We start from the raw sequence: 16462 nt of genomic DNA, 5'->3' as shown, positions 1-16462 counted from the left end.
CACTAGAGCTTTTCCTTGCACAATTCTGTCGTATTGTGCTGCGAAAAGGGGTGGGGTTAAACAATATGATTAGACATTAGAAAAAATTAGTGATTGTTTGATATTTTAAATTGAATATTTTAAATTATCTTATATTGGTCTCACGCAATCACCTGATGTGATTTCGCCGGTAAGAATTCACCAAGCTTGATCTTTCAAATACAGTGAAATGCGAAACGCGTGCTTTCGTTTTTGGTCTGCCGCATTCGCGAAACATACCTTCTCTTTTGCTGAATAACAGTTTTAATAATCAATAACGGCCATTTTAAAAGTAAACTTACAATGTTTTTACAATTTAAGAAATAAAGGCAATCACTCAAATGTGCAGAATTAATGTATGTAGTTAAATAAATTAACACGTTAACTTATCTTTGCGCTCAAACAAAACACGTTACCTGAGAACAAGCAATAGATTCAAAAGACTGAAGAGTCGTTAGATAGAGGCAAGATGAATTCAACATCGTGTTTAACAAATATAGTGAGATGAGATGCAGCGGTAGATCCTTGATGAACTGTCTGACGTATGCTGCTCTCACCTGGGGAGGTGTGCATAAAACATATGCCAGAGTAATTAGCGGTTCATTCTGCTGCGTCGACCTTTGATAAATCTAAGCCGAAGGAAAGAGTGAAAGTCATTATCGACCTAGTAAGTTGTTGTTCATTTCATGTCATCTTCGTCTGCTTTTCCGGGGCCATGTCGCTGGGGGCAGCAGTCTTAGGAAAGAACAGCAGACTTCCCCCTCCCTAGACACATACTTCAGCTCCTTCGGGGGGATCCCGAGGAGTTCCCAGGCCAGCCGAGAGACAGTCCCTCCAGCTCCTTCCGGTGGGAAATACCTGAAACACCTCCCTAGGTAGGCGCCCGGGAAGCATCAGAAGCAGATGCCCGAGCCACCTCAGCTGACTTCTCTCGATGTGGAGGAGCAGCGGCTCTACTCCGAGCTCCTCCTAAGTGACAGCTCTAAAAGGGTGTGCCCTGCCACCCTGCGAAGGAAACTCATTTCGGCCACTTGTATCTAAGATCTTATCCTTTTGGTCATGACCCAAAGCTCATGACAATAGGTGAGAGTATGAATGTAGATTGACCAGTAAATCGAGAGCTTTGCCTTTCGGCTCAGCTCCTTTACCACAACAGATCGAAACATCAACCGCATTACTGCTGCTGCTGCATCGATCCGCCTGTCAATCTCACATTCCATCTTTCTCTCACTCGTGAACTAAACCCCAAATACTTCTTCATGAGCGGTAAGGACTTTCCTCCAACCTGGAGGTGGCAAACCAACTTTTTCCAGTGGAGTATCATGGCCTCAGACTTGGAGGTGCTGATTCTCATCCCAGCCGCATCACACTCAGCAGCAAACCATCCCAGTGCATGCTGAAGGTCCGTGTTCGATGAAGCCATCGAAACAACCTTGTCTGCAAATAACAGAGATGAAATCCTGTGGTCGCCGAACCGGACCTTCTCCAGCCCAAGACTGCACTTTGAAATTCTGTCCATAATAATTATGAACAGAATTGGTGACAGAGCAGCCCTGCCGGAGTCCAACAATCAGTTCTAGTTCTGAGATACGTTTCATTTATTTTATTTTCGGCTTAGTCCCTTTATTCATCAGAGGCTGCCACAGTGAAATGAACCGCCAACTTATCCAGCATATGTTCCACACACCGTATGCCCATCCAGCTGCAACCCATCACTGCTAAACAATATGGCATAATGACAATTCTAATAAGTTTAGTTATGTATCTTTTATGCATTGAGAAAAAAAGTGATTATATTATGTAATGTTACATTATTTAATAACATCTAAGAATGTTATACAATTGTACAAATAGCAGAAATTATTAACATCTGAACTAAGAACCCAAAAACAATTGTGATTTAATAATAATAATAATAACAATAATAATAATAATAATTATTATTAAATAATAAATAACAATTCAATTATGACAAGTAATCTTCACACAATTTGCTTATAACATCATTTAAATCTGTCACTATTACTTTTCATCTCAGTGTAATATCTTTACAATATTAATGTCAGAGTAATTATGATTTATAAAAGCAAGATTTAGTTTTTGTTCTTTTCTTTTTCTTTTTTTATTATATGAAATCAGCTTTCATAAGCTACTCCTCAACACAGATAACATCTTTCTCTGTTTCTCAGCATCCACCAACCTCCCGCTGAGAGACTCGAGAGGAAAACAGATGGGAGAAAAACCCCACTAAAACTGAAAACAGGACAAAACATAAAAGGCTTGCACATTTAAGAGGGTCACATGTCCGCTAAAATTATACGATTCCAGCTGCTAGCTTCTGCTTCAATATTCAAGCCCTCATGGACCTCAAGAGCTTTCACTGAGGGACCGGCTTACGAAGTCAACAGTGAGTATAAAAACATTCCCGACACAAATCTCCATAACAAAAACACTCTATTCACATTGAACTCTTTACTTAAACCACAATCCTTTAGGAATTGTCGAGAGGCGTCACTAGTGCATCTACAGCTTATGAACTCCTCTTAATTCTTTTCTTCGTAGTTTGCACTTTCGAGATGATCCCTAAGCGCTCGGATCACTGGCAGAGTGAGTTTTGAAGCCATACAGCCGTAGTGGAGAGTGGAGGAAAGACCAGCTCGCTTTACAGAGTACGACTAACACACACACATGCACTCGCGTGCTCTCTTACACATCATCCCTCCTGTCACTATAACATGAGGACTGCAAGCTCACCACGGTAAGAGCACAAAAAGAGCAATCCGGCAGCGGGAAGAGGGACGATCTGGCTGGGATCTGGGAATCCGATGCTGCAGCCAGGAGCATCTGCAGGCTTAATTGGGCGATTCAATCCACACGCTGAAGCTGAGAGGAACAGACGGAAAACTGAGGACAGGACTGGCTGATGTGGACCAAACGCCTGTCAAGTTCCAGCCCTGGGTGAGCACGTTCATCTTCTCCACTAAATATATAAATATATATAAAAGGGGGTCACATTCAGTATGGCAAATAATAGATCATCCCTGTGATGAATGTTTGATTGGGAAAGCTGGGACCTGTGACTTGTCAGTATTTCAGTGGGTTGATAAGGATTTTAGGGTTGAATTGTTCATTTTGATCAGTTGCTTACTAATGCAACAGTGCCGCCTCTGAGTGGATTAATCACCTTTGCGGTGTTCATGCATACAAATAATGAGCCTCTTTATCTCACAAGTTCCTTTTACGTCCTCTTTTAGGTGATTTGAATGAGATCATTGAGATTCTGTGATCATTTACTGGATTTGCTCTTGTAGGTTCATGTTATGGCATGATATGTGATGGGATATTATAAGACTGACTGGAAAAATAAGTAGGGGAAATGAGGGATCAGGGAAAGACTTGAACTTTGGTTGCACAAACTGCGCTACACGTCGGAGCATCTGCCCATAAGGCTTTCAGCTCTACAAGCCGATGCTCTAATGAGGAACGGGATAAACGGGAGACGCTTTAAAGAGTCTTTATGTAGATCTTTTCTCATTTATAGAGAACGCATCTGTCCAAAAATGATGAAAAACTGCAGGGGTTGATTCACACAGAGTGTATTTTTTTGTGCAGGGCAGTGAATGGAGGAAGAAAGGCATTATGTTTTGAATATTCAACTAAGTTTAGCTTGAGGGATGATTATGGTGAGCACATCTGTACATAAAAGGACAAAATGCTACAAGGGTGTATTCAAATAAAATGGCAGTGATATGACAGAAAAGTACATCTCGAGTCTAAATTTAACAGAAGTGACAAGCTTTTATGTGACAAGTTTATAGTGACACTGCAAGTGTTTATTCACACATCACATTTCGTGCTTAAATGTGACATGAGGGCAGAGGGAGGCATCTCAAGACTACGTTAAAATTAATTTACATGTTTATAGTGATGATGTCTATCTGAAATAGACAAAAGAAACAAGGATTTGTTTAGACTGAATGCATTTTTTTGTTTAAAATGTGACAGGCATGGCAGTGGAATGCTGCATGTCTTTGACAAATGACAAGTGGTGAAAGATGTGTTTTTGCATTTGCAGTGGAATAAAAAAATTCAACATGAATAGATCATGAATATTTCCGTTTCGTTAGAGTGCAGTGAGTGCACTATTCTGTGCTTCTGAATAGCTGTATTTCAATTTCTGTCATGTTTCGTGTGGTGCAAATAGCCAAATTGCTTATCACTGCAAATCTAGTCATGCAAGCATCTTGTTAGGACATGCGTTTACAATATAACCTGCTCACCTAATGTTTACGTTCGTAATATTTATATTATTTTCTAATTGATAACCTCATGTGGAACTCCGAATCTGCATCCCATTTCGGAGTCTGTTACCGTCCACCCAAGGTTGCATTTCAGTCACAAACTCATACTTTGAGAGCCTTTCTGAATGAATGAATGAATGAATGAAGGAAGGATGGAAGGAAGGAAGAAAGGAAGTTTTCCACCAAGGCAACTTGGGGTGCTTAATTATAATTGGCTAAACTGGCATTGAAGAGAACCAAAACAAAGACAGATGTTCCGGCACAGAAAACACATTTTCACAGCGGAATATCTGACTTCAGCCTTGCTTTACAGATAGACTTGGCATGTTTCTTAAATATCTGCAAACATATTATGGTATTTTTATGCTTTAGAAAAGTCAAAAGCTTACATACAGCATCTTTAAGTTTATATTGATTAAGTAAGTCCAAAAAAAATATTAAAAGTTTTTTTTTTTAAATGTATAAATTAAACTTAAGGGCCAAGTAAATAGTGATCATCATGTCTATTTAAAAAGCAACTAATAGTAATGCAAAGGTTGAATGCAAATGGAGTGCATTTTACACAGTACAAAACGATGGATAGTGAAATGAAAAGGAAATCGAACTGACTTGAGCGACAAGCAGTAGTGATAGTTCCACAAAATAGTGATCTGTTCTAGAAGGGCAAAATAAAAAAAACCTACAAGGGTTGATTTACAGTAAATACTGTTTGTAAAATAAAAAGAATTTAGTGTGTTTAAAAATGCAAGAGACAGGGCAGTGGAATGGAAAAAATAACATCTTAAAGCTACGATTATCAGAGAAGTCATAAATTTGTGTTTTTGGGTCATGTGGTTTGTATGTACACTTATACAGTTGAAGTCGGAATTATTAGCCCTCTTTGATTTATTATTTTTTTTGAATGACAATTTTTTTTTAACAGAGCAAGGATATTTTCACAGTATGTCTGATAATATTTTTTCTTCTGGAGAAAGTCTTATTTGTTTTATTTCTGCTAGAATAAAAGCAGTTTTTAAACTTTTTAAAAAACATTTTAAGCCCCTCAAAATTATTAGCCCCTTTAATATAGAAATATTGCTGAAGTGTTCATTCGGAATTACTTAAGCACCAGTAAATACATTTTTATATCTGTAATTTTTTATATTTACATTGCAATGTACATGTGCTAGTTTTAAAATTATTTTGCATGACAACAGAAATTACTTATTTAACTTTTATGGTTGTTGTTTTTTCTTTCTTTGCTTTTTTATTTCAGACAGTTTTATTTAATTTTTTTCAAACTTTCTAAAAGGCTCATAATATGCACATGATGAGTTTGTGTTGGCCATATACTGAGAACCGAACTTCCAGAGACACTGAAAACAGTTATCATGAACTGCTCATGTCAGAAGCTCAGCACAGCGGTTCACTCTGAAACATGCTGTGTTTGCCATTTGATCATTTCTCTAAAACAGCGTATCCCAACCCTGTTCCTGAAGGCACACCAACAAGACACATTTTTAACCTCTCACTAATAAAACACAACTAAATCAACTCATCAGAAAATTAGAAAAGACTCCAAAACCTAAAGTTATTTTGATCAGTGCTTTCGAATTAATGCATAGCATGCAGCAGATGGTTCTTTAGGAGAGTCTATGCTAATTGTAACATATATATTTGTTATCGGCTTCCAAATATAACAAGTTATTGGTTTTTAGTATTAGACTAAATATCAGTACCGGTTCATTCCTAATAAGACAATTTACGGACCGTACCGTACCACTTTTTCATTGAAACTACTCTATTTACTTACCAACACATGACAAAACTTGTCTATTTTTAGTATTTTAAGGCGAGTTTTTTTTTCATGCACCTATCAATTATGGATTTGATTTTTTTTTTTCAGTGTACTGTAAATGAAATATCCAAAAAAAAAAAAAGAAACTCTTAAAGGGGACCCTTTAATTATCATTATGCCCTCATTATGCCCTTTTTTGCTAGATGCAAAATAAATCTCTGATGTCCCTAGAGCAGGGGTGGCCAACCCTGTTCCTGGAGAGCCACCCTCCTGAAGATTTCAGTTGCTACCCATATTAAACACACCTGAAACAATTAATTAGGACCTGAACACCACGTAATAATTACAGGCAGGTGTGTTTGATATGGGTTACAACTGAAATCTGCAGGAAGGTGGCTCTCCAGGAACAGGGTTGGCCACCCCTGCCCTAGAGCATATAAAGTTTCCAACATAGGCTCATTCTGAAAATGTAGCCCTATATACGTTTCTGGAGATCGAAAATGATGTAGCCAGAAGTACGTGTGGGTGCATTCCGTTTTTAAAATGAACGCTACAGGGCGATATGACGCCATTCCTTTGCGCATTAACAGCTGACCGCTTACCTCCGTATGGACAGCTTTCCCGCTGTTACCAGTTTGTCCAGTTAGCTCGTCATGTACGTCAGTGGAAGGGTTGACTATGATGACAGGGTTCGAGACAGTGTTCCAGAAAGCGGGTAAATAACCGGGTGAGAACGTGGTAAAAATCAGGTGAGGGATTTTCTTTTTCTGTATTGCTTTTGAAAACACTCTCAGTTGGGTTTAGGGAAGTGGATGGGCGGATCAATCGGTGCTTTTGAAAATACCATTGGTTGGGTTTAGGAAAGAAGGTGGGTGGGTCAGTCGATCAGTCAAACGGTCAGTTGACTGCTGCCTCTGGTGAATTTACGAGACAACAGCAAGCATGAATGGCACTCGTGAGAGAAATTTGAGATCTCACAAAGTGTACACAGCAGCCTCTGGTGGATTTGTGAAAACAAAAAACTGCAACTGGGATGTATTTTCCAGAGATTTATATAAAGGTACGTTTTTAGAATGAGTCTGGATTGGAAGTTTCACCACAAAATACTGCCAAAATAATGTTTTATAAATCTTTGAAACGGCCCTGTTTAGGCTTTGATTCAAATTGTGCCATTTTGATGACTGCCACTTTTAATTTAAATGAGAATGAAGTTACAGTCTTTTCGAGTGATGTGAAAAATCGAATGGTGGATGGCAGCTTCTCACTCAGGGTTGTTTAGGCTTATAAGGAAGAGATCATCACTAATGGCCAGGGCTTTCCACCTCCGATGACGTGTACAAAGGGAAAATGTCAATCACAGTGTCTCTGCAGACTGTTTTCATGAAGTGTGATTATAAGCAATATAATTAATACATTTTAGCATTAGAGGCTGGCAATAATCATGCACTGTTGCCACACCACTGTGTTTAAACCCATTTTAAAAGTGACTTTTGCATATTACTTTGTCCCACTTTATCAATTTACGTCTAGATTTTAATTTAAATAAATATTTTTTTTTAGTTGACGTGGGTTTTCTCCAGGTGCTCCGGTTTTCCCCCACAAGCCCAAAGACATGCGGCACAGATGAATTGGATAAGCTAAAAAATTGTCTGCAGTGTATGTGTGTGAATGAGTGTATGAGTGTTTCCCAATAATGGGCTGCACCTGGAAGTCCATCCGCTGTGTAAAACATGTGCTGGATAAGTTGGCAGTTCATTCAGCTGTGGCGACCCCAGAATGATAAAGGGACTAAGCCGAAAAGAAAATGAATTAATTAATGAATATTTTTAATTGTCGATTGTTTGAATCACAATCTGCAATGAATCTCTTATTCAGTTTTAGTCATATCTGCTTTCTAAACGTTTCACTGAAGGAAATGAGCTTATATGTTATGAAGTAATGACTTCACATCAATGACAAGGCTTTTTTTGAGTAATTAATAAACTATGGAAGCATTATGATCACCATCAGTTAATGTTTTTACCCTTTTCACCTGCCGTGCCTTGCCGTATTCTGACGCACTATGATCAAGCATCAGATTTTATTGTCCGTCCCCAAACACCCATTGAACAGAAATCTTTACATGGCTGTTTCATTTTACCATGCTGCTCTTGAGGTCTTTTGTGAGCCTTCATTCTTGGCCATACTGTACTCCGTCTTGACGGAATCAGCAGCAGAGGGTTTATTGTTGCGTTTCTCAGTGCTCCTGATGAAAGCATGATGAGCAGAGAGGATCAGTGTGGGCTGTGGAGGAGGAGGAGAGCACATCACGCATGTTCCGCTCAGATCAGTACAAACAATAAAGATCAGGCCTGCAGCTGGGGGGAAATAATCACCTGCATGTCCACTTTGATCACTACTGCTTATGAGATCAACAAGAAGACTTCAGTTTTTGAATTGTCTTGTTATAAGATTCTTTAGTTGCGTTAACCCTTTAAGGTGCACTCAATGTCCATGCTTGATTTGAATAATATATTGACACAACTCTGATAAATAGTAATAAGCAATTAAAATGATAATGATAGTCATGGATAAAAGGTTGACCAGGTGGTTATGATGGTTGTTTAAGGGTTAAAGTCGAGTTTTGTTTTGTTGTATTTAGCCTTTTAGAGATGGGAGAATGGTGACATTTGAATTGTGCAAAATCAGAATTGACTTTACTTTTTGAAGGATGACCTGTTACATTTTTACATCTGTAATATTTAGATGCATAGTACATTAAGCATACTTTATAATTGTAATCTATTGTTATTTTATACATAATACTATTACATTATAGTCTATATATATTCTTTTTCGTGGTGGGACAAAATATCAATATGCCGATATATCGTGATTTTCTAGCCACGAAACATAATTGATTCTTTAGCATCAAGGATATTTATCTAAGAATACAAAAGATCTAAACTAATGAGTCAGTCTTACACTGACTGTAGCTGTTTACTGCTTTGTCTGCAGTACACCCAGCCAGTAATAGCATAATTTACACCACTGACAGATGAGCCATTGCAATGGTGAATATTTCCGGCATATGGAAACTTTCTTCTGTCCAACCTGGACCAAAGTATTTGTGTGTTTCAGACATCACAGCTCTCCCGAATCTTCCGCTAGTTTCTCCCTCACCGACACTTTCACTTCACTAGATCACCCGTGGTCAGTGCTGTGAGACTTCATACAGTGCTCAAACTATTTCATTTCGGCAAATATATATTTATTAGAGGATATCATTTGAAGGGCCTTGCGTTTATTAAACCAATACATACTGTACATTTAAGAAAGTCTTGTCGATGATATTATGAAAACTTTGACTGAAAATTCATTCATTCATTCATTCATTTTCAACCTACTTTTCCGGGGCTGGGTCGCACATCGCACACTAATATGTTGGAGCTTTAAATCCTTGCGGCTTGTCCGGGAATTGGTGGAACTGGCACCGTCATAATGAGGATCGACACTTAACTGAACCAATGAGAAACCTAGGAGTGGAGTCACTAACTGCTCTCTGCACATCAGCACCATTAAGCTTGTTTGACAGCTGTGTGCTTGTTTTACACTGTTGCGATTCGATAAAAGGTGCTGTTAATAAAAGAAAAGCATCTTATAACTTTTTGATGCATTTTTTTTCTCATTCATTTACAAATATTGTGACATTTCGTACATGATTTTTTTTTGTGTTTTATTGTTAAATTGCTGATATGGTGATATATCAATATCGGGGCAAAATATCATAATAACATCGTATTGTGAGTTAACCTGCGATTCCCACCCCTAATTTTTTACTAAATACAGGGTCCTAAAAACTATTAAAATATGATAAATCAATTATGAAAAAAATAAAGGACCTTAAAAGGTATTAAAAGTTCTTAATCATGATTTTACGAGGTCTTAAATTTTGTTCAATTGTTGTCCAAAGTGTTTGACTCCAAGAAAGCATAAATATATTTATTTTTCTCGATCCACGTGATTGGTTAGGGCCGGGCGTCTGGCCAAACTCCTCCATCCGGGTGATGTCACGTAATTTGTAGCAAAACCATAGAGAGAAGTAGACTGCAAAATGGGAAAATGTTAGTTTGTGTACTCATGACTGGAGAAGGACTAGTTTAAACAGTGACTGAAGCCTGTCGCTGAAAACAACTGTGTAATTTATTCTATAAAGCTTTGTTTTTTCCGAGCTTATCTGAATTCTGTTGTATGGTTGTGCTCCATTAATTTATTTATCTACAACTGTTTATTAAAGATTTGATACTGATTAGAACTTGAGGTGGCGATGAGGTCTTAAAATATTCTGAGAAGGTCTTTAAAAATTCTTAAAGGGTCATGAAACACCAAAACACATTTTTTGAGCTGTTGACAGTCGTATATGTGTCCCACACTGCTAAAAACACTATTAAGACACCTATATTTCACTAAAAGTGTAAATTGGTTGTTTTTGCGTTATTTCAAGCAAATTCGTACTTCCGGTTTGAAACGAATTTTTGAAGCTGCGTCACGGTCATGACATAATAGCGTTGTATTCCAGCATGCAGACTGGACGCCTGTGCCAGAGTGTGTCTTATTACGTCTTACAGTGTAATGCATTAATGCATGAGTAAGGCTTGGTTCGAACCAATCAGCGCACTCTATTGTGCAACTTCATTAATATTCATTACTATCATCGTGTTTACAGGACAGAGACGCCACGTTGTGTTGGCAAAACAAGCGTGAAGTGTTGCTTTTATAGTTTGCTGCAGTTAAGTTTCGTTTTCATTTTCTCTCTGTGAGAGCTCAGACTCACGTGTGGATTAACAGTGTACGCGACGCTCGACAACAATAACTTGCGTGTCTAAGGAGGAACATTGTTTACCTGAGAGCTGTTCTCATCTGCAAACGCTGAGATCCGGATTCGCTTGTAGTCTTCTCTTCATAAAGACGCGGCTCTAGTTGCTGGTAATTGTCCTGTCTCTACAGATTTGGTAAGTGAGCGACCAGTGCTCTTTGTATATTCAGTTTGTTGGTATCTAACAAACTATTGCACCGAGTGTAAACACGTTAGCACCACAACCAAACTTCAACCTCGTGTAGGGTTTTTACCGCATTTAGTGACCGGAATAACACACGCGGCTTTCTGACACTACCTGCTGTGTGCATCTAAGTTTCCGGGAAATGCGGAGGGTTTTTTTTTCTCTCATTCGCCGTGCGGTATCAAACATTGCATGAAAAATACACGCTTAGAGCAGATCCTCGAATCAAATATCTCGTTTGTCGCGAGGGGGATGAATGAATTCCCTGAATGAAAGAGCCAAACTGCAGTTAAAGTCCACCATTTAATAATTTGGCAAATAATTCGACTACAGATGTCCATGTAGGTTAAACACCATCACTTTCTCCTGTGTGTGAGTATTTTGACTGAAACTCGCGCGTGCCCAAATAGACACTCCCACACCCTCCCACTTTTCTTCCTCCGACACTCCCCCCTAAACAGAGCTGGACACGCCCACTTTTCTGACTTTTTCCAAAGTAGAGGTGTGAAAACACCCTGCTGAAACGAGGGGGTTTCATGGCCCTTTAAAAACATATTGAAATTACCTTTAGGATTCCTGCATATACCCTGTTATATTTATTAAAATATTTTACTTTGCTATTATATATATATATATATATATATATATATATATATATATATATATATATATATATATATATATATATACATACACTTGTAATGTAGTTTGTTTGATTTTTTTTTTTTTGTTAAAAAGAATTTTTAAATTTTGAACTGTTCATCTGATTTTATCTGTAAAAATGGGCAATTATATAAAATAATAAATATTTTTTTATGTTACGTGTATATTTAATTTGATTACATTTTATTATATTTATATTATTCTACTTCATTGAATTTTATAATATAAAATATCTGTTATCCTGTGATTAATGATGTTTCCCCCCCAAGTCACTTGTGTTCTCCATTGAGCCCTTGTTAAACGTCTGCTGTGTTTCTTTGGTACTTCATTTAATGAGCTCACCCGAGATCCTCCATATCATGGCAGGACTGGGCCTCCTCCCAGCCGAAGTACAGTAATTGGACGCTTTAAAACATCATGAAAAGAGGACAAAAGCAGTTTTAAGCCAATCGTTAATGTATTATTCATCGCCTCAGAACAAGGCTTTATTTTGCATATCTGAAGCTCCCAATGGAGCGCTGCAAAACAAGAGATTGTACATGCAGCACATACGGTATGACAAGTCTGAGTGCGGTTTGCATGCTAATCTCTGGCCAAAGATCTCTACTACATGGAAGGCCTGAAAGTCTTCATCTTCAACTCATTTCAATCTGATTTGACTTCCAACAAAAAAGATGATGTTTTAAATAATGTCATGGCTGCTCTTTCCAATTATTTACAATGAGTAATGGCTTGTGCGATTATATATTTATATTTATATTTATATTTATATATATATATATATATATATATATATATATATATATATATATATATATATATATATATATATATATATATATATACATACATACATATATATATATATATATATATATATATATATATATATATATATATATATATATATATATATATATATACATATATATATATATATACATATATATATATATATATATATATATATATATATACATATATATATATATATATATATATATATATATATATATACATATATATACATACATACATACATACACACAAACATATATGTATGTGTGTGTGTGTGTGTATATATATATATATATATATATATATATATATAAACAATGTACCATGAATAGACTATGACTGATAAAATTTGATTCAGATCTGCTGTATATCGATCAGCTAATCAATATAATAATTTGTATAATTTTTCAAAATTCAGGCACTGTACTTAAGTTTTTTTTTTTTAAAGAAGAAAATATATAAATACAAAGACAAAATAAAGCTTTTAAAATTATAGTGCAATTTTGTATCAAGCATTCTTTTAGATGCACTCAGTTTTGTCATTTTTGTACAACTTTGATGGTTTCTATTTTGTCTGTCCATCATTTTACTCAAATACATAATATTTCCAATCAGTAGAAACAAAAAAAATCTTTAACTAAAAGTAAAAAAAAAACTGTCAGGATTTGCTGAAGACAATCAGTGAAGTATTAGTGCTGAAAATGCATAGACAAACTTATGTTTGTTGCTGTCTTTATTTTTGATATTTAAATGAACGATGACACTATTTACTGAGGTTTGTGTTAATAATTTTATAGATAAATGTGTCTTAGGGCTTTTGCTGTATTTTCCACAGTTAATGTGACTAAAAATTTCTCAATATTAATCTATTATATTATGTATAGAAACCTTAAACCTTTTTTATATGTTTATTTAGATATTACTGGAAACAAAAAAAAAACAAAAAAAATTAAATGGTGAATGTTTTTTTGCTTAACTACAGGTTTAAAAGGCTATATGCACAGCTAATGATTAACTTATAAGCTTAATGTGACTATTTTCAATTTCGTATAACAGCATCGATGTTGTAATTTAATTAAAATGCATTTAATTAAATGGACTTAGGCATCCATTTAGTTGTTCAAGCATAAAACGAGATAAAAGACTGTGTAACCACTAGTGCAGTCAGGATCAGCAGGTTAGGTCAGAAACTCCATTGAAAAACTGAGGTAATCACTACTTGCATTGTTTTCCTTTAAGAGGCAACAACTTTATTTATTTATTTATTTTATTTTATTTAAGGTTCAAATAACAAACAGGCATTTTCAACGTCCATTGTTAAACATGTATAGCATAAAGCTAAGAGAGCTTGAAGGCACCTTTTTGTTTTTACCTGTTTTATGGATTTATATAAAATGTTTAAATTATTTTAAATGCTTTGAAACAAAGAGAACCTTAAATCTTTATTTGTGAATATAAATTTTTCCTGCAATCAACGTATTATTACACAGAAATTAAATTTCTTTGTTTTCATAAAAAAATTCCAAATTTCATAAATTGATTTTAGAGGCAAAAACTGCACTTTAATCATGATCCACACAAAGGAGCAACATACATTATCTTGTATAGTTGGAGATTTAATATAGATTGTATAATTTGAAAATATGTAGTGGAAAAAAACTATTTGTGAAATTATGCTACATAAACCATTCTGGCACAAACCTGAAAAGGTAGAAATGCTGGTTTAAAAATGCCAGTTCCAGCAGGGGGCGCATGTTTGTATGCAAATTCATACACATCGTACCTTAAAAGATTGCATCCATTTTGAGAAGAATGTGTTTATCCTCAATACATATATTTGAGCATATTCTATTAACACATCCTAAATTAACAATATCAGTATTTCATGGTTTGAATATCACGATTATCATCAATAAAGGTATATTGCGACACTAAGACCCTATTAAGCATGTTTGCCTTTTTTTTTGTCTCTGTTGATAGATTACTCAAACTTTATCATTAGCTCTGCTTTGCATTAGACTATAAAACTAATCTGCTGTATTTGTGCCTTTTTTAATTCATGCATTGTCTGTAGTTCACTCACAGCTTTTTTTTCTCATTAACACTTTAATGGGATTAGACTTTTGTGATAATTGCCATAGTTTGTAAATCTGGTTCAAATTTGTGTTTTCTTGTTTGTTTTTTCCACTGCTACTGATTTTGTTGTTGTAGGCAGTGTCAAATAAAAAGTCATATTTATTAAATATTTACATACAGTAGGTATCAATATTTTATGTGTAGAATTGATCCAACAATACTCAGGTAGACGCTGACACAGTGCTCAATTGTTGCTTAAGACACCTCTGGCACCACCAAGGCTTTTTTGCTTATAAAACGTCACGCGCAGCATATTTTCTGTTTTCTATTCTATGTTCACCCCAGAGAAAGTTGTGTATAAAGATCCTAGTTGATCAGCAGTTTCTGAAATCCAGCCCAGCCTGCGTGGCACCAACAACCAATGCCACATTCAAAGCCACATTCAAGGGTCACGTGACCCCTCATAACTCTTAAGTGAACTTTAGTTGGGGTTCACAAGGGGTCACCAAAGAGGTATGAGTTGTCACTCTAGTTTGAGGGGTACAAGTACAAATTAAACGAATGAATTTGATGATGAAACATGTTGTAGACATTTTGATTGTCTTTATAATTGTGTTTAATTACAGGTACTTAAAAAATACCTTCTACACTGTAAAAAAAAATGCTGAGTCCCACACAATTTCTTCATATTGTCCCAACACAAATCGATTAAGTTAACTTACTATGTTTTCACAAATTTAAATGGATTAAATATAAAACATTAAATCCAGAATTGTGTTGATTCAGCTCATTTTTAATAAGTAAAAACACAAAGTAAAAAAATAATGACTTTTTTCAAACCATTTCTTCTCAGTGTCAGTATATTGTGCAAGGTTCATGTGCACTGATGTATACTATCCTCTGTAATCACAACTTATGGCTTCTAACACTCGGTTGTTGCACAATAGAAGTCAGCTTCAAGCCTTCAACAACAACTCTAAAGTTTGCAGGAAACGCAAGCCATGAATGAAACTTATGTCAAATGAAACTCACCATCAAATTCTTTTTGATCTGCAATTCCTGTGTGGCTCGGCTAGACCATTTTGTGCTTGAGTGCCACCAAGTTATGTTTTACAGCAGTTCAAGGCACATGAACAAAAGAGCCATGATTTTATTGATCAACCAGTTTATAATGAGACACATCAAACCCAAAAAACATGCCTGGGGATTTTCTTTTTGTAAATTATGCTTTTATGTCATTTTTTGAATACAGACTAGACTACAAGGTGTGCGCAACCCTTTTTGTTTAGTCAAGAGGCATTGGACATTGGCTATAATCTGCAATAATTTTTCCTGTGTGCACAAACCTTTAGACTGAGCTTTTTGCACTATTTGGAAATGTAAAATGTAATTAAACATTGTACATTCTAAAAAAAAATGGTAAAACAACAAAAAAAAGCTGTTTTATTTGAACATATTAAACTCTTTGTAGGTAACGTTTGGTAGTCAAACAACAAACCTTTTAGTTCATTTATAGGTCCAGTGAAATTTAAATTACATTTTTTAGATGTCAGTATCAGTGTGTCTTCAAGGATGTCTAGTTTAGTGCAAAGCAATGACAAAATTTGCATGTAAAAGATATAAAACCAATTTAAACATATAAAGCTTGTAGTTTGTCACTTCCACCTAAATGGATCTACTTTTTTTCCCAGGTCACCTCATACTCCATTTTCTCATCAAATCTTGACCAATCAAATGCTTTCTAATATCTAACATGCCCCGCCCCCTTCAAGACGCTTAGTTGCTTTCTT

At 35.8% G+C, this 16462-nt stretch overlaps 1 protein-coding gene across 2 annotated transcripts in view; it reads left to right on the top strand.

Annotated features, from left to right (window-relative positions):
* The first annotated feature begins 2640 nt into the window (after positions 1-2640).
* The window catches only part of lingo3a (leucine rich repeat and Ig domain containing 3a), a 64245-nt gene continuing 50423 nt past the window's right edge, over positions 2641-16462 (top strand). For both annotated transcript variants that reach the window (XM_087303087.1, XM_087303088.1), the window contains exon 1: positions 2641-2976. The gene's annotated coding sequence lies outside the window, so the exon portion shown is untranslated. The remainder of the gene's footprint in view (positions 2977-16462) is intronic.

The sequence above is a fragment of the Danio rerio genome, chromosome 22, assembly GCF_052040795.2.
Source record: "Danio rerio strain M-AB ecotype USA chromosome 22, GRCz13ab, whole genome shotgun sequence".
Classification (NCBI taxonomy): Eukaryota; Metazoa; Chordata; class Actinopteri; order Cypriniformes; family Danionidae; genus Danio; species Danio rerio.
Note: the sequence above shows the minus strand (reverse complement) of the source record. Positions and strands in the feature narration are given on the sequence as shown.